This window comes from Protomyctophum bolini, assembly GCF_963924005.1.
Source record: "Protomyctophum bolini genome assembly, chromosome: 1".
Taxonomy (NCBI): Eukaryota; Metazoa; Chordata; class Actinopteri; order Myctophiformes; family Myctophidae; genus Protomyctophum; species Protomyctophum bolini.
In genome coordinates, this window is record NC_137862.1 from 48,560,682 (window position 1) to 48,582,845 (window position 22,164).

The following is a 22,164-nucleotide window of genomic DNA, read 5'->3' on the forward strand; positions in this document are numbered from 1 at the left end:
CACGTGTGTCGTGGCACACACACACATTACATGCACCGGAAATAGCTGACCTATAAGCACAAGCTTGTAAGATCTGCTGTTCTGTCATGTGCGCAAAACACAGCACACATAACCAAGCATGAATCAGGCATTATGTGGATATTGAGCTTTGGGGGTTTTAGGTGTAAGAGGATATGGGTCTGCCCCTTCAGTGGGGCTGCAGTGGATTAAGCATAAACATGTATTATCCCAGCGATGGTGCCGTCGCCTTTGATTGAGATCCAAATGAGGCGCGAGATCTTGCTTTTAAGCTTTTGCAGAAAGGGTGACGACTTTGTTTATATTCCTCATTTAGCCTGCATGGACTCTCATCCTGTTTCAATCAAAGGACTGCTTTATCCAGGAGCACACCAGTGCCTCCCCCCCCCCCCCCACGTGTGTGTCTTCTTGTGAAAGACGACGTCTATAAATGTGTGTTTGTGTGTAGCCTGCGAAACCGAAGAGAAAAGACAGAGACAGTCGGGACTGAAACCCAGCGGTGGGTTTAGGTAAGATACAGGACTTAGTGCTGCAATAGTTATATAACGCCATTGTTAATATTAACCCGATTCATGCAGTATTTTCGCGACTGCCATGGCAACACGACGGCGAAGGTGCAAAAATGTACGAGAGTTCAAGGATAAACTATAAGTTATTGTCTGTTCGCTCTCTCTCTGTGTGTGTGTGTGTGTGTGTGTGTGTGTGTGTGTGTGTGTGTGTGTGTGTGTGTGTGTGTGTGTGTGTGTGTGCGTGTGCGTGTGTGTGTGTTTGTGTATCATATACTTGTGAGGTCCAGATGTCCTGCACTGGACATCAGGATGTCCTGGACAGTTTAACTGTAACTTGAGAAATCAACCTTGTGAGGACCATTTTTGTGCACTCCTGGTAAATGTTGTTGTTACTGTATGGTTAACACAGATTTTGTTTTAGAGGTTACTTCATTTAGAGGTTAATTAGGAAAAGATTCAGGTTTGGGTCAGCAGGGTTATAGGATTAGGCAGGGTTAGGTTTAGGGGTTAGGGTCAGGCTTAAGGTTAAATGTCAAATTTTAATTATTTAAATAGCCCTCCTAAACTGTTGCTGTCCTATAAGGATAGTAATACGATCAGTTGTGACCTGTGTGTGTGTGTGTGTGTGTGTGCGTGCGTGCGTGCGAGCACAGAAAAGGCTTTGACTATCAATTTAGAATGTCACCCTGCAATGTCCCCGTTGCATCTCCTTTGAAGCTTCAAGCCTCACCACCACATCACTGACCTCATGTCTCCTTCCACTCCAGGGTGCGTGTGTGTGTGTGTGTGTGTGTGTGTGTGTGTGTGTGTGTGTGTGTGTGTGTGTGTGTGCATCGTCTCTGTCAGGTGGAAACCTCATATGTCCAAAACTGTCACTTTTCACGATTCTAATCACAAAAATAAATAAAGAAAAGTCAGATCGACGACATCGAAACGCGTAGCTTCGTGCTGCATTTCGAGCTTGCGGATCTGCTATTTTTGATACTGTTCGATGTATATGATCCAGTATAGCCTATTGGTAGCCTATTCATTTACAAAAAACACGAAAAAGTTAAAATGGAGGTAAGAGATTCCTGCCCCAAAGCAACAATATTGTATGTGTGTGTGTGCCTTAATCAGGTAAAGGAGGAGTTGTATTTTCTCTTACAAGACCCATGGAGGCTTGAGTGGGGTTAGAGGTGGCACCATAACTCACTCACCCAACACCTTCCCCCCAGACACACACACACACACACACTCTCTCTCTCTCTCTCTCTCTCTCTCTCTCTCTCTCTCTCTCTCTCCCCCCGAATGGGTAGAGGTGCAAGGGCCTCGCAGCCCACAGCTTGTTCTCTGGTGAGTCCCAGAGAAGCCGACCGGAGCCCGAGTGATTGATGATTATGGGACGCCTGCAAGTGGAATAATACCGGGCCAGAGCTATTTATAAACAAAAACACGGCCCGGCCGGCCTCACTCCGCCAGCTCCACTGCATATTATAACCATTCTTACTCCGGAACTAAGGGTGTGGGGGGTGATGTGACTGTGAATAAATATCACACGTGTAACGCAGGGCTTTAGTGGTTAATCAGACCGAAAAAAATTATAATCTATTAGAATTGTCAATTCGTTGATATATGAGGACAAAAAAACTAATGATAACAGATTCTCAATTAACCTACTTGAGCAGGATTAAGTCAGTTATTGGTTCTAAATGTCTATTTTGATATGTTTTCAATTAATTGCCAAGACAGCCTCGCCTCGAAGCATCAGTTCTCGAAGTGGATACAGAATACATCTGCTATTTTAGAATTTGGAAAGAAATATATCATTAGATTTTGTTACGTTTGAGAACCCTTGTCCGAAAGACCAAGGTAGAAATGGGCCCCCTGAACAACAAAGCCAGCCCAAGCCTCCTCTACCAGGGGGATAAGCACTGCCCCCCCTTAACCCATTCTGACCTGAGATCAGATTCTAAAAATGTCTTCTATACATCCTGACAGTTTTCTGAAAAAGCTATGTTTCTATGTGGGTCGTTCTTCGATTTTTCAAAAATAGCAGACCTACAAGCTCGTAGCGTGCCACTCGGTGGCGCGCTATGAGCTTGTAGATCTGCTATTTTTCAATAGCTAAAGCAAAGTAATGCTAACACCAAAAGGGGTTCCCGCCCAAATGACAAGCAGTGGCTTTAGGCTCGCGGTATCGATATCCTGCAATTAGCTGATTCTGTGAGAGTGTTGCCAGCTGTGTCAAATCGAGATGCAGAAACAGCGTCGGCCTCAAACGTCTATACCACCGTCAGATGCAACTGAGGCCTAATGTTCCATAAAATATGCCATTCTTGGACACATTAAAGTAACAGCATAATAGATAAGAACTGTCACATGCATACATGATTAATTGCTACTGGGAATGTGAGGAAATAACTAACTCAATGAGGGAAAGATAATGTGAGTATAAGTGGACGAGGTGTGGAGTGCTGCATGCATAGTAGGCCTAAAGGATGTTGGCTGTGGCGTGAAGCCTGGTGAAATGTTAGCAGAGCGGCCTTAATAGATGGCTTAGGTATTTTATTCTTCTGAGCAATAGCTTTTGAAAATGAAACCAAAATGTGACTTTGCTTGCCTTGGCCAGAAAACATGGGCCGTCAACCCTAGAGTTACAATGGCAATTCCCAATGTTTTGTGGTGTTACACCTGTTCCAAGATGGCTGTGGCAAAGCCTAGCTCTGTCTTTCAGCAAGGATGTACTTCCTCCCAGGCTGCATATAGTGTAGGGCAGGCTACGTATATCACCCTTTAACCCTAGAACACTAAACATATTTCTGTTACACCATCACTAAACACGGGTATTTTTTAACCAATGTATGAAGTGGCACTGAGCTTTCTCTCTCTCGTTAATACACAGGTGGGGCTACAGTTAAAATAAGGGTTAAATACCGGTAGTGCGATAAGCTGATAGCAATCACTGCTATAGAGTGATTGTTCCGTAAGAGCCTATAGGAATGAACCCTGTTTCTCCAGCTCTTCAGGAACCTGAAAACAGTTTTCAGGTTCCCAATTTCAACAATCCAGGAGAGAGAACTCATACAGGATGAACGAGTGACATTGGAAGTGATAACACAAAGAATTGAGCAGACAAAATTGTGAAGCTGATAATTGGGTACTCAATTTCTGATTGGCTGAAATTGGCAACCCACCTGAACATGTAGAGCTGGAGAGACGGTGAGACCTCTGATTGAACAAACAACTCAATAAAGGGTTTCAAAACAAAATAGTGGAAATGTATGTGTAGACCTCACGTGTAGAAATCTTGATGTTGACAGATGACGCTCTGGGGTGAGGCTCTCACTCATCACAACCACTTCCAGTTCAACGCGGCTCCAAGAAGCTGACTATAAAGTGAGTCTTGCATTTTACTGGCACTGACTCTGTAACGAGCCATCTGGTGGCTGGCATATATTTGGTTAAGCTTAGCACAACTAGCACAACTCAACCTTCTTTGCCAGATATTGTTGAGCCTTGAGACAATTGTGACCCCATTAACGTGAACACATATCAGCCAAGACCTTTATTACTGAAGACATACTGTTTAGTTTGCACAGAAGCCCATTAAGAAAGGAGTTGTAGCCTAAGGTCATTAAGCCAACTCACTCTTAAGGTGCGTTTAGGATGGTTAGAGCGGCGTGATTTACAAAGTCAATGCAAAGACGAGAATTGTGCGTACGGGCGCTGCGCGACCTGGCGCGGCACAAACGGGACGATCGAACCGAGACGAATATACAATTATTCAAGTCTGAACGCAGCTTAACTGCATTGATACAATTGTGTTATCGCAGTGATCCCAACCTATTGCCCGAGCAGTGGTGTAAAGTAACTTTAAGTGCCTTAACTCATTAATATGCTACGGTACTTACTACTGTAAAGTATAATTTTCAGGTAGGGTAATGTACTCTACAATTTTCAGTACTACATCCCAGAGGGAAATATTGTACTTTTACTCCACTACAAGTATTTGAAAACTTGAGTTATAGTGTCAGCGATGTGACGCATTGTGAGCTTGTAGATCTGTTATTTAAGTACCTCTGATGACACCCTGTTGAAGACCCTGCTCTATAACCACCTGTGTTATTGCATACTGTACCACATTGGTCTGCCTAATGGTAAATACATGAACAAAATATGTCTAGTCACGTAGACAAGCCAGCCAGCATAATCTCCAAATTTAAATGTCAAATAATTCACCCACTGCATTCAAAAAGTACAATATTATTAAGCAAGCATGCATAACCTCATCATTATCTGTAAAAAGCCATTCAATCCTCTGTGACAGATACAATCAGGTGGACAATATTGGAGTGATTCTGAAAGGCAACGTGCCGATAAAACTTGTGTTATTTGTAATAACAATGATGGCTGTCATGGTGTGCACAACTGGGACAGTTGTAAATTGAATTTGTATATTTCAGACTTGGGCCAAGAGTTGTGTTGACAAGATGTGAAAATGAATGAAGTCTGGTGCCAATACAATGCAAAGACCCCCCCCCCCCCCCAATTCAAACCCCGCGTTTACCTGCCTATTTTGCAGCCCTGCAGTGGTGGAAATAAGGACATTATTCAATTACTGTACTGTAAGTACAATTTTGAGGTACAATACTTTTGAGGGTCGTGTAGCCCCTCCTATATCCAGCTTTTAGTGTATGTTCACAAACTTGGTCCTACACAAAATTCCTATTGTCAATGAATGGAGGATTTTACATCATAGTATCTGAGCAATTAGGCATAGTGACTATGCCTATCACTATCACTATGACATCATGATGATGGATCCCTGATGATTAAGCCCATATACAGTACGGGAATGACCAATTTAGCAGATCCCTGATGTCATCAATATTGGCCAGCAACTCTACATTTGACATCAAACCCTTAGATCTCCATGGAGTTGACCTGTTCTAGGCCCTGCCTGGGCCCTCATCAAACCCTGTACACTCAAGACACTGCCCCCGCTGCCACCCTTAGATCTCCATATATGGAGCTCAGCTGACCTGTTCATTCATTACATAATGTTTATCTAACCTTATCAAACTCTGTACACTCAAGGCACGCTCCATATATGGCCAGTACATAATTCAGCCCGGTACATAATTAATACGAATCATTTTGTACTTGCGTATACCCAAATGTATTTTTAAGGCAACTGTAGTATCGCTAAATCTGATTACTTCTTCCACCACTGCCGCTGCAGTGAGTAGGAAGGCATGTGAACATGCGAACAAGTGTAGGAGAACATCCATGTTAGTTATTAGGGAGAAACAAGGCTGCTAAATTTAAAGAATCAAATGTGGCGGGAAGGACAGAAAGATGAGAGAGCCGGCAGTGTGATAGTGTGTGTGTGTGTGTGTGTGTGTGTGTGTGTGTGTGTGTGTGTGTGTGTGTGTGTGTGTGTGTGTGTGTGTGTGTGTGCGCGTGGGTGTGCGCGTGCGTGCGTGCGTGTGTGTGTGTGTGGCGGGGGGAAGTGGAGTGTGTGTGTGGACTGTGGGTGTATGAGGGGCGTTTTTTTTTTTGTAAATTAACGTCCTCCTTGATCATAATGCTCGTGTATAGCGTTACGAATTTTACGAATATGATAGTCTCGTCCCTCTCGGTGTTAGATTTATTTCCGCAATGTCCCACACCATATTTGAACACTGTATGGGCCATAGTTGGTTATAGCCTCACGGGTTCCAGTCAGACGAATCGGGTTGGTCGTCACATTATTTACAGTCACATAATGGTCCATTTTGTTTAGATGGCAGTGTATAGCCAAATATAATCCGGGGTGAAAATGAAGGTGTCTACAAGTCAACAATTAATATAACAGATAAAGTAGATTCATCTTGAGAAAGAGACAGCACAAAGAACAACCAGTTACCGTAGTCTATATTAAGAACCCTTATAAACTCACCTGAGAAATAGCCTTTGTGCCCGGGTTCATTCCAAAACACACAAAAACAAAACGATGTATGAATTTCACATAGCTATATACAGCCGTGCCATAAATAATACATTGTAGGTGCCACCTGCTACAGTTGGCCCCCGCCGTGCCAGACTTTTGACATGTCTGCTCTACTCTGACCTATATCTAAAATAAAGCATACAATGTCAAAAAATAAATCTTGTAAAAAAGAAAAGGTGACATTGTGTGGAACCAGGCATGAAAGAGGACTTCTTGCCCAGGCATAAAAGAGGACTCTTGCCCAAAGAGAAATGAACACAGCCGCTTTCAAGACCAGAGAGAATTTAAGCTGCAAATCGTCTCCGTCTGCTGGAAACCCCATATGTCCAAAACTGCTCCCTACAAGCTCAAAATGTGTCATTTCGTGCAGCGTTTCTAGCTTGCAGATTTGCTGCTTTTGATCCGAGTGGAATAGTAAGTGAGTGGCGACATGCTTTGATCTCACCGCAAAGCGGGTGCCTATGGGCACATTGGAACTATCCCATTGAGATTGAATGAGCACCTCTGCGTTCCATTGTTACAATGGGAGTCAACGCTAGTGTCGCCACTCTCTTACTAGATTACTCTGCGTTTGATACTTTTGTGTGTGATACTGTTGTATGATCAAGTAGAGCGTTACTTTACAACAACAAAAGATATATATATATATATTATCTGGAGATAAAAGGTTTCCCGCCCAATGGCGACGAAATGAGAATGGCTTGAATTGGCGGCAGACATCAGAGCGAGAGCACAGTGTGTCCAGGACACCAGACGGTATATCGCTCTGGCTGAAAAGGAGCTTTTGGTTCCGTTCGCAAAACATTCGTATCATCACAGACCTCCTGACGGACTGGCAACCTTTCTCTGCTTAACGCTGGACTGAAAGACTGCAGAAAGAACACGCCTAATGAGCTTTAAATAATTTATGAAAAGCAACCCCGTGGTTTTGTTTTCACCACTGAACGCTTATACTTGTTCTCTTGTCCATGCATGGCCTCAAAAGGACATGAAGTGCTTTTCAACATTAAGTAAGGGATGATATCTTCAGGGAGTTTAACCACCGAGGTGAATTATCTCCCGACAATGACCACCTAGCCAGACACAACAAAAACAAGTATTCCATAAGTTCACGCTGGCTGCGTCTTGCCAGCTGCAGGGCTGCAGCACTGTCGGAAAACAAGGAAGTGAGTTGATGAAATTGAATCAATTTTCGGGTACTGCTTTGTCTATTTCTCGCACGCAATGTTTAAAAAAAAATATTTGAGAGCAATGTATAGCTGTAAATTACATTGTGTGTCACTAGTGTGTGCGTGTGTGTGTGTGTGTGTGTGTGTGTGTGTGTGTGTTTACATGGCTGTCATGTTGGAAACGGCAGTAAATCAAGTGGGGCGCAGCTGCGCAGCTGGTGCTCAGAGGTTTTGATTAGGCAGAGGTCTGTTATACAGCCGAGCGGTCATTATCAACACATAACTCACCGCTGAATTCAGCGATTGACCAATCAGAATCAAGCATTGTAATAATTGAAGTTAGTACTTTGATACGATCAACATGAAGTTTAGGTCTGCAATCATTTTCTTACAATATTCTGCCGAAATTGTTGAGAAGTGTGTTTAAGTTTATTTATTTTGTTGTTATATGTGACCATTTCTGACCGAGGCTAAGTCATTGATTTTATTTTTCATGTCAAATGAAAGCAGAGAATCATATCTTCAAATTGACATTGGTTGTTCAGTTTGACTCACCAGCTTAGGAGATATGGCTTATAGAGTAATGTCTTGCAGAACACAGCTACATGTTTAAGCATTTATATCATATTTATGTCGATTGTAACTAAAAGACATTTATTTCAGACATGCTCTAGACTGTGAATAGTCTGCCTGCGCTATTAACTCAGGCAATGGGGGGATGCTAGTAGAGTACTGTATAAGGATTACTTTTCGTTGCATAATGGTGTCGTGCAGATAACATTATGCGATGTACAAGACCAAGTGCCCGATGAGACGCGTTGTCATGTAGATCAGTTCTGAACTTCTGACACAATGTACCGTGGTAAGAAGCGCATATCAAGCAACAGTGTTGTGTGTGTTTGTTTATTGCGTGGTGCAGCAGAGGGGGGAGGCTGGCTGGCTGGCGGAAAAAAACCCACTATTATAAGCTATTGGGTAGTGATTTACCAACCTACAGAACGTCAAACACGACAAACAGTAAAATAAAGGACAAACGATATGCATACACTTGACTGGCAAAATATTGCCACATACTAGTGCTTATTTCATGAACTTATTTTGTATCTCCCATGAGTCGCATTATATCAGTGGATGGAAACGACCGACAATGCGCATTTCTTTTTTCGACTTAAAGAACATACGCTTCCTAAATACCGTTTGCCGCTATAGCCAGTCAATCACTGAGACAATAACACGCAGCCTTGCACGTCCGCACATCAATTCAGAGTCTCACAGCTGTACAGAGTTGCTAATGAATGGCTCTGACTGGTGACCTGGTGTCTCCAGGTGGCACTGAATGAGTTTAAACTGTCGATTATCTTTTTTATCCTACTTCCTTTTGTGTTATAATTGATTAAATGGATTAGTTGGATTAACTATGTTAATTGCACCCCTACACCACTGGACACATACTTAACTTACATACTTAATTTAAACCACCGGTACTATAAGACGATCAACATCACCAAGTGGCGTGTTATTGTATGTTAGGGTTTCATGACCAGCGAGCGGGCAGCATGCGAGCAGCCAGGCAGCAACAACTCTCCATCCACATCCCCCCAGGCTGCTTCTAGCTGTTTCTGGGACAAAACGCTTCACTTTGTGCTCCACGAGATTAGCTCGCCACTGGAATAGGCGAGGAGTTAGTCACACTTTCTGTTTAAAGCCATTCACAGCCACTAAGCCTGGGCCATGGCAGAAATAGGCTGGTCAATTCGTTTCCTATTCATCAAACCCCGGGTATACCAGCCCGATCCCATCGGCCTTGGCCATCAAAATCAGGCCATTTGTGCTGAAATGGAGCCTGTCAGAGAATACCGCCGTGCAAATATGGTCTGATTAGAGGAAAGGCTTCCGCTGCGGATGGTCTTTCATGTCCGAGGCGTGCTTAAACGCTGTATTGTATATGGGGGGGACGGGGAGGAGGGGGGCTCGGTGTGGAAGGTTAGGCGTCCAAATAGCTGGCTTAGGATCAGTCGGTCTGTCAGGTTTTGTCAGCCAGCATCATGCGAGCCAACCAGCAGCCTTGTGTGTGTGTCTCACGATCTTGTGCGAAGCCAATCACGGCCACAGCCAGCAGGCAATGGAGGGATGCTAGTATACAGACCTCCCTTAACGCTGTAGCCAGCACCACGCTTAACAACACAGGCACTGCCGTGGGGAGTCTCAGATGCAAATCAAAGGCTACTGAATCCACAGGGGGATAGTGGTGGAAGAAGTACTCAGATTCTTTGTTTTCCTTACTTAAGTAAAAGTAGCAATAGCATTGTGTATAGAAATGCTCCGTGGGCTGTACTCAAAATTCACTTGTGCACATAAGAATTCATGAAAATGCACTTTACTATTATGTATTTTATATCTGTCAAACCTTTAAAAAAAAGCAAATCTAGAACTATAAAATAGGGTGTAACTTTATATTTTGCAATAATCTAAAATATTCAAAGGAAAGAAAGTTTTCAAATGGGCCTAATTGTAGTGGAGTAAAAAGTGCAATATTTGCCTCTGTATAGTAGGAGTATTGCGAAATGGAAATCCTCTCTGTTGGGTGTAAGCCTCATATGTCCAAAATTATTGCTTTTCAGCATTAAAATTCAAAAATAGCAAACATAGCAGAATGGCTCAAAGTGTGTCGCTCCGCATCGTGTTTTATGCTTACAGATCTTTTGACACTTTTGTCTGACACTGTACTATGATCAAAAAGGAGGCTTCTGCCCGACAGCAACAAAATGCTCAAGTGAAGTCAAAGTATCTCCAAAGTGTAGTTACTTGACAGTACTTGAGTAAAAATGTGGTTTCTTTCCACCGCTGCAGGGAGGCATTTACTGTAGTTTTTTTTCCCGGAGGCGATGATTTCACTGACCCAAGAAAAGAGGCACTTTAATTATGCGCAGCTATGCTTAGGAAAAAAAATAAGCTTAAATCAGGAAGCTTAAAGGCGACATGTGTAATCACACAACGAAAAAAACAAACAAAATACATTAACATTTGCATTTTACGGTACTTAACTGAAGCTCTTATCTGCAATGAGTTGCAGGATATGTATACGTGGCGTCTTCGAGTACTATATTCAATCCTGTGGGCATTTTAACACTGATTATTAAAGGTGGATTGCCGTGATTTTTTCCACCCTAAAACATGATCATCATGCTATGATCATTACTATTGCATAAGGAGGAAGTGTCCAGTATTTGTTAAAATGTATTTTGTTATGTGGACACGCCCACCAGTTCATTAAGTATGCCCAAAAAAAAAAGTTTACCTGGTTTGCCTGGTGGGTGGTGATCCATCTGAACTGAAGTCGCACCCACAGCTGTGGTTGTATGATTAACGGGGAAGGGTTAGGGGAGGGGATGATATTGTGATGTCACTATATCAATGTTTATTTTTGTTTTGTTTTTTTGGCACGTTTGACTGTCAAGGTTTCAGCCTCCAGGAAGAAACCCTAAATACAAAGGGAAGACATCATTGCACATAACAACCACACCAAGGGGTCTAATGAAGTACTCTCACCTCCTAAACACATGAAAAACTGGAAAAAGAATCATCATATCATATGAGTATTTATAATGTTGGATGACACGACTGGCACCGTGCCACCCGTTGCTGCGTGCAGTTCTCCTCCAGGTGTGTGACCCCTTCATAGCATAAGGAACGCCAGAGTGGGCGATTTGCTGCGGCTGACTCCAGATCATTGGGTTTGATGTTACATCGCAGCGTTGTCTTTATATCGCAGCTTTGGACCACCAGGCCTCCTGTTGGCTGACAATATCTGTCCATAAGACAACTGACGAGGCAAGCGGCAGCCGGGCATCCGGATGACGTGGCCGACCCACGAGAGTTGCCTCTGTGCTAACGTTGCCTCGATGCTGATGGAATCAGTGCGTTGGAGAATATCAGTGTGTGGGACACGCGGTCCTGCCAGGTGATGCCAAGAATGCGTTGGAGGCATCGATAGACGGTCCACGCTTCTGACCCGTATAGCAGTGTAGACACGCACACATGCCCTGTCATGACTGCAACTTCCGTTCGTTTTCTTAGGTGGTTGTTTTCAAACACACGGGAGCGCAGTCTACCAAAGGCATATAGGAGGCTTTGTTGATACGGGCCTGGATGTCATCATCAATCTGGCAGGAGGGTGTCAGTCACACACACACACACACACGTGTTATGTAACATTCATTAATGTATACCTTCATTATGCAGGTGTGCACATAAAAGTGCAGCGATGAGGCGGGTACAAAAAAAGTCAAATGTAATTGATGATCAAGTATGCTTGGGACATCACAGTTATATTTATTTTTTAGCCTGGGCCACATCTTTGTATAGCACTGTGGTTGTGGCACATTTACATGCTTCCAAATGAGTGCTCACCAGCAAAACTCATAATGAGTCACAAAGCTGTGTCAATATGGTGGAACGCTTCCCAGAAAGCCACCGTTTGCACTTGGCTGCCAGTCTGCATGTACCTGTGTTGACAGTCCAGGCGACCAGCACAGCCCAGCGATCTTGATGCTGCTGCTCCACTCTTTCTCGAGTAAGACCGCTGACTTCAAGATTGAGATGGGGCTTGGCCCATTGTCAAGCTTGCTCTGTGGGGCCGCGGCAACATGCTGCGCTGCTAAGGGCTAAAGCAGTGCTTCCCAGCCTTTTCTTGGATCAGGGCCTACACTTGGAAATCTCGAAAGAGTTCATTCCCGACCCACCCATCTGACCCATTAAACACGGCATGCCGTGCCAGAGCATGTTTAGTGAATCCGTTGTGTTCGTGGCTTGGATCAATGGAGCCAGCTAGCGTTGTAAACTTTACGTTTGTTATTTGAACTGATAAGAGTATACGGTAGTTAACAATCACAACCATTTTAACCACTGTCATGCATAGGGATACATGGCAAAATAAGGGAGTCCACACAATGGCTTATATGTTTTATATTTATTAAATTAAATAGGCTAAAGAATGGCAAATAATCAGGTGTGAGTTGTGAGGTTATCAGTAATGTCTACATTGTATGGATGTGTGGAATGTGCTGTGTGGGTGTTGTGATGGTGGAAAATGTAACTTAAACAAAACTTGCAGCCGCGAGAGCGACATTTCCTTCCACCAGCTGTTTAAAACCCGGAAGAGACGCCTGCCCCTGGTCGCGTATATCTGGGAGTAGCCACACAGAAGCTGCTGGCTAGCCTACAGTGAGGCAGAGGGGGCCGTCACACCACTTTATCCATTTATATGTTGGCTATACTCAAAGGATAGCAGATCTACAAGCTCACAGCTCAAGCTTGTACATATGCTGGTTTTGAATATTTGTGGAAAAATACTGAAAATCCCACATCGCACAAAACATTTTCAGATGGGGGTTTTCAGCCAAATATGCATATCAATTTGGGGCTCCTTGACTTGAAAAGGTTTGAGAACCACTGGTTTTTAGATCATGGAGACCAGTGGTTCCCAACAATTATATGAATGTCATATTTAACCAATTTTTGTTTATTTTTCTAATGTTTTTATAATTTTTGTCCTGTATAAAGCGACTTTGAGTACCTAGAAAAGCGCTATATAAATTGTATGTATTATTATTATTATTAGTAGTAGTAGTAGTAGTAGTAGTAGTAGTAGTAGTAGTAGTATTATTATTATTATTATTATTATTATTATTATTATTATCAATAAAATAAAAAATCAATAAAAAGTGTTTTGTCAATTATCTGGGGCCTCACTTTGTCAATACCCTCACAGTCCACCCACCATTGAGCCATCACCACAGGTCGGGAATGACTGCATTCACAGGTCCATTGACTTCAGATTAAGATGGGGCTTGGCCCATCATCAAACCCGCTCTGTGGGACTGCAGCAACATGCCGCGGTGACCGAGGGCTAAAGCACTCAGCCACTCACTATAGAGGGAAAATACCCCTCAACTTGACACATCGAAGGGTTCCCCCTCCCGTCAAAAGCCATTTGGGAGGGAAATGACATATATGTCTGTCAATTTGTCCCTCCTTTATACCTGGGCCTCTTTTGTGTTGTGGAAATTCAATTCCCCAAATTAAACTCGGCCTCCAGCTGAGTTCTCTTTGCGCATGGAAAATGCAACAGAAGAACGAGGTACTTTCTCATCTGTTCTTCACAGTGAGCAGGCCTACAATATACCCTATATGTGCATGTTGGATAGACGTCTGCCCTCCGACCAACACAAATTCAGTCCATTCCAGCAAATGGATCAGGTGTTCAATTATTGTTATACGTTAATGAGGAAATAATCGCCTTGGTATTTGACATGGAATGTCATATTGGCTCTGTATAAGATACTGTATATGTGTCGATTAGAAAGAGAATTATTTTGGATTTGCGGTCTATAGTCCTCACAATGCCTTGGTATAGTGTATGAACATAACCCTGTTATCACTTAGCAAGACTATTTATGGGACTGAACAGAAGCAAAGCATTGTATCACACATGAAGGACCCCAACAGACCTCATATGAATGATGTGAAATGTTGCTCCTGTATCTGTGCCACTGATCTCCCGAGAGGGAACACGCCACGACAACCTATACAACCTTAAATGTAATGAACTCTGCCCCAGATTTATTTCCGGTCATGGGCATTTTCTGGTGCGAATCCATCATGCTATCTTCATGGTGACCCTGTACATTCATCCATGGATTCACAGTCCACAGTGAGCAAAAAGCCATTCCCGTTGATGCTGCTGTAAGCCGTTAGAACACTTCATTTAGATCACGGAGATCAGTGGTTACTAAACGTTTTCAGCTCACGACACTCCCCGCGACACAAACGTATACAAAAAATACATGATGCGTTAACCACACCGCCCTATTTAACTTAAAATAGTCCACATACAGTACAAGCAACACCTTTTTTATTAATATTTTGAAAAGGGTTGGATTTGTATTATTATTATTAATAATATTAATATTATTATTATTATTATTATTATTATTATTATTATTATTATTATTATTATTATTATTATTATTATTGTTTCGGCAGGACATATTTAAAAATGGGTGTGTGACTGTGATCCAAGCATTGGTGACAACAATATTATATTTGGGAAACACTGATTTACTGTAGATTGTGCTGTTATCAGAAGCCAAATATCTGTGAGTTTTACCATGTCATATAGACAATCCTCTAAGTCCACAAGGTTTACCACTTTCAACCTAGTGTCTATATTTTGGGTATTGTTGCTGTCAGGCATGAAACCTCTAATTTCCATTTACAGACTTTTTGTGTTTTTCATAATACTACAGCGTCACACAAAAGTATCAAAAGTAGCAAGTAGCCGCAAGCTCAAAACGTGCCACGAAGCAGATCTGCACATCAAAAGTTGCAGATCTGCTACTTTTGAATTTGAAAATGAGATGTCCATCCGACAGAGACATTTTTTGTTTCGTTTTCTTTTTAGTTTTTGTCATTATAGGCATAAAAATAAATAATAAAACTAAACTAAACTAAACACTATAGGCCTACTTCTGTGGCCTATACGTGTTAGTGACAAACAAACTGATCTGAATATTTCAGAAACTGTCCCACTGGAATTTTCACGTGAAACCATCTGCAGGGTTTACAGATAAAACGTGATCCGACGACGTGCCTCAACTTCTGCTGCGACAGTTGGATGCTAGGGCCAGGATTTGGCATCTCTCAACATGCAATAAGGCTCCAGCATCCTGCCCTGTATCAATGGCTCAGGCTGCTTGCTGGTGGTGTGAGGGTGTGGGGGATGTTTTCTTGGCACGCCTCATGGGCCCCTTAGTACCAATTGAGCATCTTGTTGAACTATATATATGCCATGACGGATTATGGCAGTTTCAAAATGGGGTCCAAGCTGGTACTACAGTAGCAAGGTTGTACTATATGGACCCATAAAAACAGGATGTGGATAGTGGACACTATGAGTGGGAAACCATGCTCGAGGTGCTCCTCAAATGCGTGTCATCCTATGTGTTGTGTTCTAAATCATGCCTTGAACATTTCTCTACTGTATGAGACATACGAGCCATCCAGCCTTAAATACATGCCTCTGATAATAATGACCCTAAGGACCTGGGCGGCTGGCGTAGCCGTCTGGGCACCTTGGCTGGTAATCCAGTCTGGCAGAGTGCCGCGGTTTCGACTCTTTTCCTGTCAGCCTACTTCTTTTTTATAGAGGGATAGGTATATACGTAGCCACAAAAAATACCTTGAAAAAATAAAATAATAATGACCTAAAGGAAAGAGTTCTGGCGCCACCGTGTTACAGTATACACTCGATGAAGAGATGTCGCTATTCTTGGAGGCTGCTTATGCACTTCGATGGATGCCATTTTTCACACCATTAACTACAGCCTACTGGTTTTATTCACAGCACTGAGATAGGCCAAAACAATTCTGAACATGCCCACGAGCACAATTGCAACAATTGATCTAAGCTGTTCCGTCCAGACTGTCGCAATTCGGTGCAGCGCGTGAGCACCCATTAACTTCGTCCACCGTTCATCTCCCCTCCTCCCCCCCCCCCTCTCTCTCTCTCTCTCTCTCTTTGCTTCTCGCGTTCTCTCTCTGCCTCTCTCCCTCGGTCTGTCTTCCTCGCTCTCTCTCTATCCTACTTTATCCCCCCCTTGGGAGAAGGGAAAAGTGGTTATGGGCTTTAAACATTATGTAGAAACATGCATACTAACAATTTCCCTCTCTCTCGCTCATATGTTACTAGACCTTTTTACTAGGTGTGTTGTTTTATAAAAAACTAAAATCGATGTGCACAATTTTGTGGTGTTTTACGGCACCTCGGCAGAGGTTCTAACCCTAAAGCCCTCATTAGAATCTGTGCTGAGTGTGAGGGTTCTGTGGCGGGAGGCGCTTAGGCTCAAAGGGCCCGCTAAGCCACTGGGTTTTACAGGCATGATGGGCGAGTCAATATCGTCACTGTTGGGGGGGAAACCTTGTATGTCCAAAACTGCCGATATAATGTATTCATTGTATAATTATCCATAAAACCCACAGTCACACTTAACCGCTTTCACTGTACGTCACTTAAAAACAAACTGCGAAAATCAACAAGCTCAGAACAGCTAGCTACTTTTGTGTGACGCTGTAGTAGAAATGAGGCATTCATTTACAAAACATAAAAATAAAATACTAACCTGACATTCTGAAACATGGAGATATGAGGTTTCTGCAGGCCTGCAACCTGAGCTATGTTAAAAAGAGGCTCGGGGGGGAATGGTGTACGTGTGCTCTCCTCCGCACAGCGTTCAAGGTTAGGTTAGCTAAAGCTTTAACCACTTACGCCTGATGTACAGTTTGTCATGACAAAAATAGGTATTGATTATGAATGAATTCACGAAATTATCGATATAAAAAACTAATCTTGTTTGATTACTGTAACTGAGCTACTTCAGAGCCTTGCGGTAATAGACAAGGCCAAGCCGCCAGCCAAATCCACCAACTGAAGCCACACTGTCCTTAACCAGTAACTTAAACCCTAGCATCTGTATTGTGGGAAATGCTTTAGCAGAAAATAGAATTGAGCTTGTCGATGAATAAAATATAATACACTAATATAGAGCCCTGAGGGACTAAAATATGGGTTCAAGTGTTTAAACCACTTTCAATCTGGTGTCCCCTTATTTAGTTATTTGGGCTTGTAAGTTGTCATTATACAGGCAATCCATTCTCAAACTAATTCTCGTAGATCTTCAAAAACTTCTGACGTAGTGCAGAAATAAGAAAAAAGTAAACATTTTATCCAAAAGATAAAAGTGGAAAATAACAGATCTACAAGTTCACGACAGTTCAGCTACGTACATCGCTATCTTCGCTGTCCTCTTGATTTTGAAAGTCGGACTTCTTTTCTCTTACCTAAAGCAACATTGACATGGAAGTCTCGGGTGGCTGCACCTAGATAGCCTCCTCTCTCTGTTCTATTCTGGATATCTATACTGTATCTACACACCCTGTGCAAGTCAGCAAAAATTATAATGCTTCTTGTCATGTGCTGTGCGTGCGTGCGTGCGTGCGTGACTATGTGACTGTGTGTGTGCTAAAAAGAGTGTCACATCCTGTATCATCGTGTGACTCACAGCTCTGTTGACCCAGATTCACCGATGTAATCATGAGAACTAGTAGAAGACTGGAGAAAACAAAAACAAAACAAAAACAAAAATAATAATAATAATAATAATAATAATAATAATAATAATAATAATAATAATAATAATAATAATAATAATAATCATTAACAGGAGTAAAATGGTTTAGGGGCAAAAGAAATGAGAACGTCTGCAATGTTCCTAGTACGAAGCCGTGGTGTAATGCAGTAACTACTGGGCGCATTCAAATTGTATATGGAAGTGGAGAATCAAGAGGTACAAAATGGGCTAGCAATTGTTTACCAACACGTTTGGTATATACAGCTTAACGGCAAACGTAGCAGATCTAACATAGTGACTCAAACAAGTGGTGCAATAATTGACATTATGACGTATGCTGCATGCCTTCATTTTCCCTGGGTGACTGCAGTGATAATAAAGGGTGATTCACTGATTACCAGTTATCAGCCCTATAGGGCTGATATGCATAATGCACATGGCATATACAGTAGGTGACCGATCATGAGTTCAAGGTAAAGTGCCATTGCATGCTGAACTGCGACCGTGAGTGAACTAGCTGCAGAGGGAACTGACGAACACACAATGTCAAACACCGACACAAAATGGTCAGCCACACATGGTCACCACGGTCACCAATAAAACAAAACACAGCAGAAATGAGCTACTGCGTGTACCTTTTATTGTTTACGGCAGCAAATAATTTTTTATTTATTTCAAGGACCCCCAGTTTCATATTTCAAATATTCTTCTACTTGAACCACAGCATTCCTATAGAGGGTATGCGCATGCTTAAAGTGAATGGCACATCGAGTGGCAAAGCAACATGCAAAGTGAGTTTAACATTGTTTAACGTTGTTTAACGTTGTTTAATGCAATCAGATAGGACTTTTATGTTTGGATGTACGGGTTGTCAAGGCCAGAAAGTAGTTTTTTTGCCACTCAGTAGGTATTCCTGAATCCTGCATAACTTCCGGGTTTGATGATGATGTCACGCGCATACCCTCTATTCTGGGGGGAACATTTGCCAAACAATTGCAAATCTAAGGTCTAAGCTCACAACACAAAACGTGTTTCATTGCGACAGCTTGTAGATTGGCTATTTTTGGTGAAGCCATTGACTCAAAAAGGTTGTCCAACTAGAGTTGCAACTCCATGGTGGTGTTTTATACTTTTAGAATGTTTTAACTTTAATTGTATAATGAAATGGAAGTCAATGTGGCTCTGACTGGGTTCAAACCTTTTCCCAAATGTGGACTTATGTCATGACTCATGGACACTTCTTCTGTATGTCTTCATGAAGTCCAATTATGAGTCCACATTGGCGCCAAATCCCAGATTCATATGGGAGTCACGCTGTTTCTATACAGATCCCAAAACACAAGAGTTTGACGTTTACTGAGAACATAGTGCTGACGTGAGTTATTACTGTTCAAGACTGCTCGTTGAACTTGCTTGAACTGCTCACCGAGATCCATGATACAGCAGTATAATGACTAAGGCTAATGTATAATTTATCCATCTGCGTGATTCACGAGCACAATTTGCACGACATGCACTGATGTCTGCAGTGAACTGAGTCTGCGTAAAACCTAAAGGCCTGTCTGCCAGTCGGCATAGTCTATACGAGGATAAGTAACCCGAGGGGACTCGTTGTCACTCCACCTAATGTCTTAAAGTCCGGAAATCTCGTCCCTCATCTGAGTATACGGACGTGGAACTGCCGACGGCACAGGTGACTGCGCTGGCGACGGAAAGTATTAATCATCCCCCCCAACAGTTTGTTGTTGACACGTCCTGCCCCCCCTGTCTGCTCTTAGCTCTGTGTCTGAATAATTACCCTTCTCCCTGCGCGCCGTGCGTATACAATACGCTGCTCCCGTTTCATCTCGCCACCGTGTCCCACGTTTGATGGTGCATCACTGCCCGTTATTGACAGTGACGCCGGCGTGGCAGCCATCCATGCCCTGCCAGGTGGCAGAGAGCGACAGATAGCACAAGGTTAGAGAGAGACGACAAGCCGGATGTGTGTACTCCGTCGTACAACGGGCACCGTTCGGAACGCAAGGTGTCGTGAGCTCGCAGATCGGCTTATTTTCGGCGTGTATAGCAGTGTATATACGACAGAGCATAAACACAGTAAATAAAGTGACTGAGAGAGGAGAGTGAAGGAGTCCCCCTCAGAGTGGACAGGTCCTGGCCTGGATCCTGCCACCATGCATGAATCGCTCATCGATATGTGCCTTGCGTAAACCATGAGACCATTTTAAAATTTGCAATTATTCCATGCAGCTTTTTCTGGGCCGCTTTTCCGAATTCATCCTCAGTGAGGACTGATTGCATCTTAAACTGTGACAATGCCTTGACTAATTATGATAAGATAAGATCAGAAACTATAAGGCCTCTATTGATCCCCGTGGGGAAATTCAACTGTGTCATTGCAGCGGACAGTGGCATGGCACTGTGGCATTGTGCGAAACGCCGGATAGGTACAGGTAGTGACAACATTGAAATTAAACTGAATACAAATAAATATAATACAATAAATAGACTTAGAGTATGACCCTAAACCAGTGGTTTTCAACCCTTTCATATCGAGGTCCATTATTTATTCGGATTTTGAGCCACGGACCACCATTTGATAACATTTATAGCCTCTCAGACCCAAGCCAAAACTAAAGAAATCTTTTGTTGTAGATTTTGTCCACAATTCATGCTGTATTGATGTTGGTACCATTGTCTTTATCCAGACCGCGGCAATCTTGCCAGCAAGGTGCTACCTATAGGTGCAACGTACTTCCCATATAGACAGCCCATTCATCCAAACTGAAAAGTCCTATTTAATTGTATTAAATAACGTCAAAGCTTGAATTATCGTCTTACTATCTGCAAAGTGTTTGTTTCATAAACATCCACTGTGGACATGTTATGAGCTACTTCCTGTCAATAAATTCCTTGCAGATGATTATTTTCTAAGTATCAGAGTATGGAAGCGCTCGTTATCAGTAAAGCAACATCCTGCTGCCTGCTGCACTACAGTATGTGCAAATTGAAAACAGGTGGTACACAATACACACATGGGCCGTTGAGTGATATTCAACGACAAACACAATAGGAGAGATAACAGGCAAACGTTGATCTAAATAACAATTCTTCTACATTCTCTAATTGTGTAGAGTTATTGTAAATTAAGTGATGATGATGTTTAACAATAATTTTACTTTTGCGAGAGTAAAATTTGATTTAATTTCACTCTTATCTCTCAAGACCTAAAGATCTAATAGGGGACCACCTGGAACCCTTTCAAGGACCACTGGTGGTCCCCGCACCACTGGTTTGAAAACCACTCCCCTAGACATCTGTACTAGGTTGTCTATCAAAAACAGTACAGTACAGTACAGTACAGTACAGTACAGTACAGTACAGTACAGTACAGTACAGTACAGTACAGTACAGTACAGTACAGTACAGTACATGTGACCACAGGTACAGCAGTGTTCAAAGCAACAGTCAAGATGCGCCGATGCACTCTTATGGAAAAGCACCATCTGTCTACTCTGAATACACACCAACACATGAACATGAACACAAGGTGCTCAAGAATAATGTAGTTAGTTAACGGCTAGGGGGCCTTACTGTATGACACAAAACAAATCCTTAGCGTATATCCTAGCAGCTTAATATATAGCACGAAGAGATTCCATTGTATTTTGCAGTATTTTTTAAGGAAGCACATCCTGAATGCATGACTATACAACTTTCTGCAATCTTTCTGTAATTTCTGCAAGCGTGATATGTACAGTACCGCGTCTTGAGCTTGTCCAGCTAGAGTTGCAACAAATGGTGGTGTTTCATACTTGATTTAACTTTAATTATTTGTTAGTTTACTGAGAACACCATCATCATCCTTCGACTGTCGTCGAGATCGTAGATGCCACGTCTTTCCATCGGGTTCTGTCAGCCATCGCTGCTCCCAGTTCTTGGAATGTCAGTCCTGTGTCCATGCATGGAAATTGTGTCAGGAAATGTATGAGGCCTGGTTCCTCTGGACGACTGGGGGAGCCGCCATAGCAGGATATCTGATATTACTTGTGTCATAACCCGGCCCGTTGGGCCATGACAAATTGAGGAGGACACAGTAGCAGTGTTCAAAATAACAATAATTTATTTGTAAGAGATAACTACTTACTTAATATGTAAATAATGCTTACAGAATGTATGAGATGTGGTAGTCAGTAAGATCAGTGGTGTCAGTGTGGATGTGTGTTTAATATGGTGAAGGTGAGTTGTAGTGTGCAAATCAAACAGTGAGGAGCAACAAACAGAAAGGTACTGTCATCTGGAGTGGG

The 22,164-nt window shown here is 42.6% G+C and overlaps 1 protein-coding gene across 1 annotated transcript in view; it reads left to right on the forward strand.

Annotated features, from left to right (window-relative positions):
• Positions 1 to 22,164, forward strand: part of insyn1 (inhibitory synaptic factor 1) — an 87,692-nt gene that overhangs the window by 214 nt on the left and 65,314 nt on the right. The window lies entirely within an intron of this gene.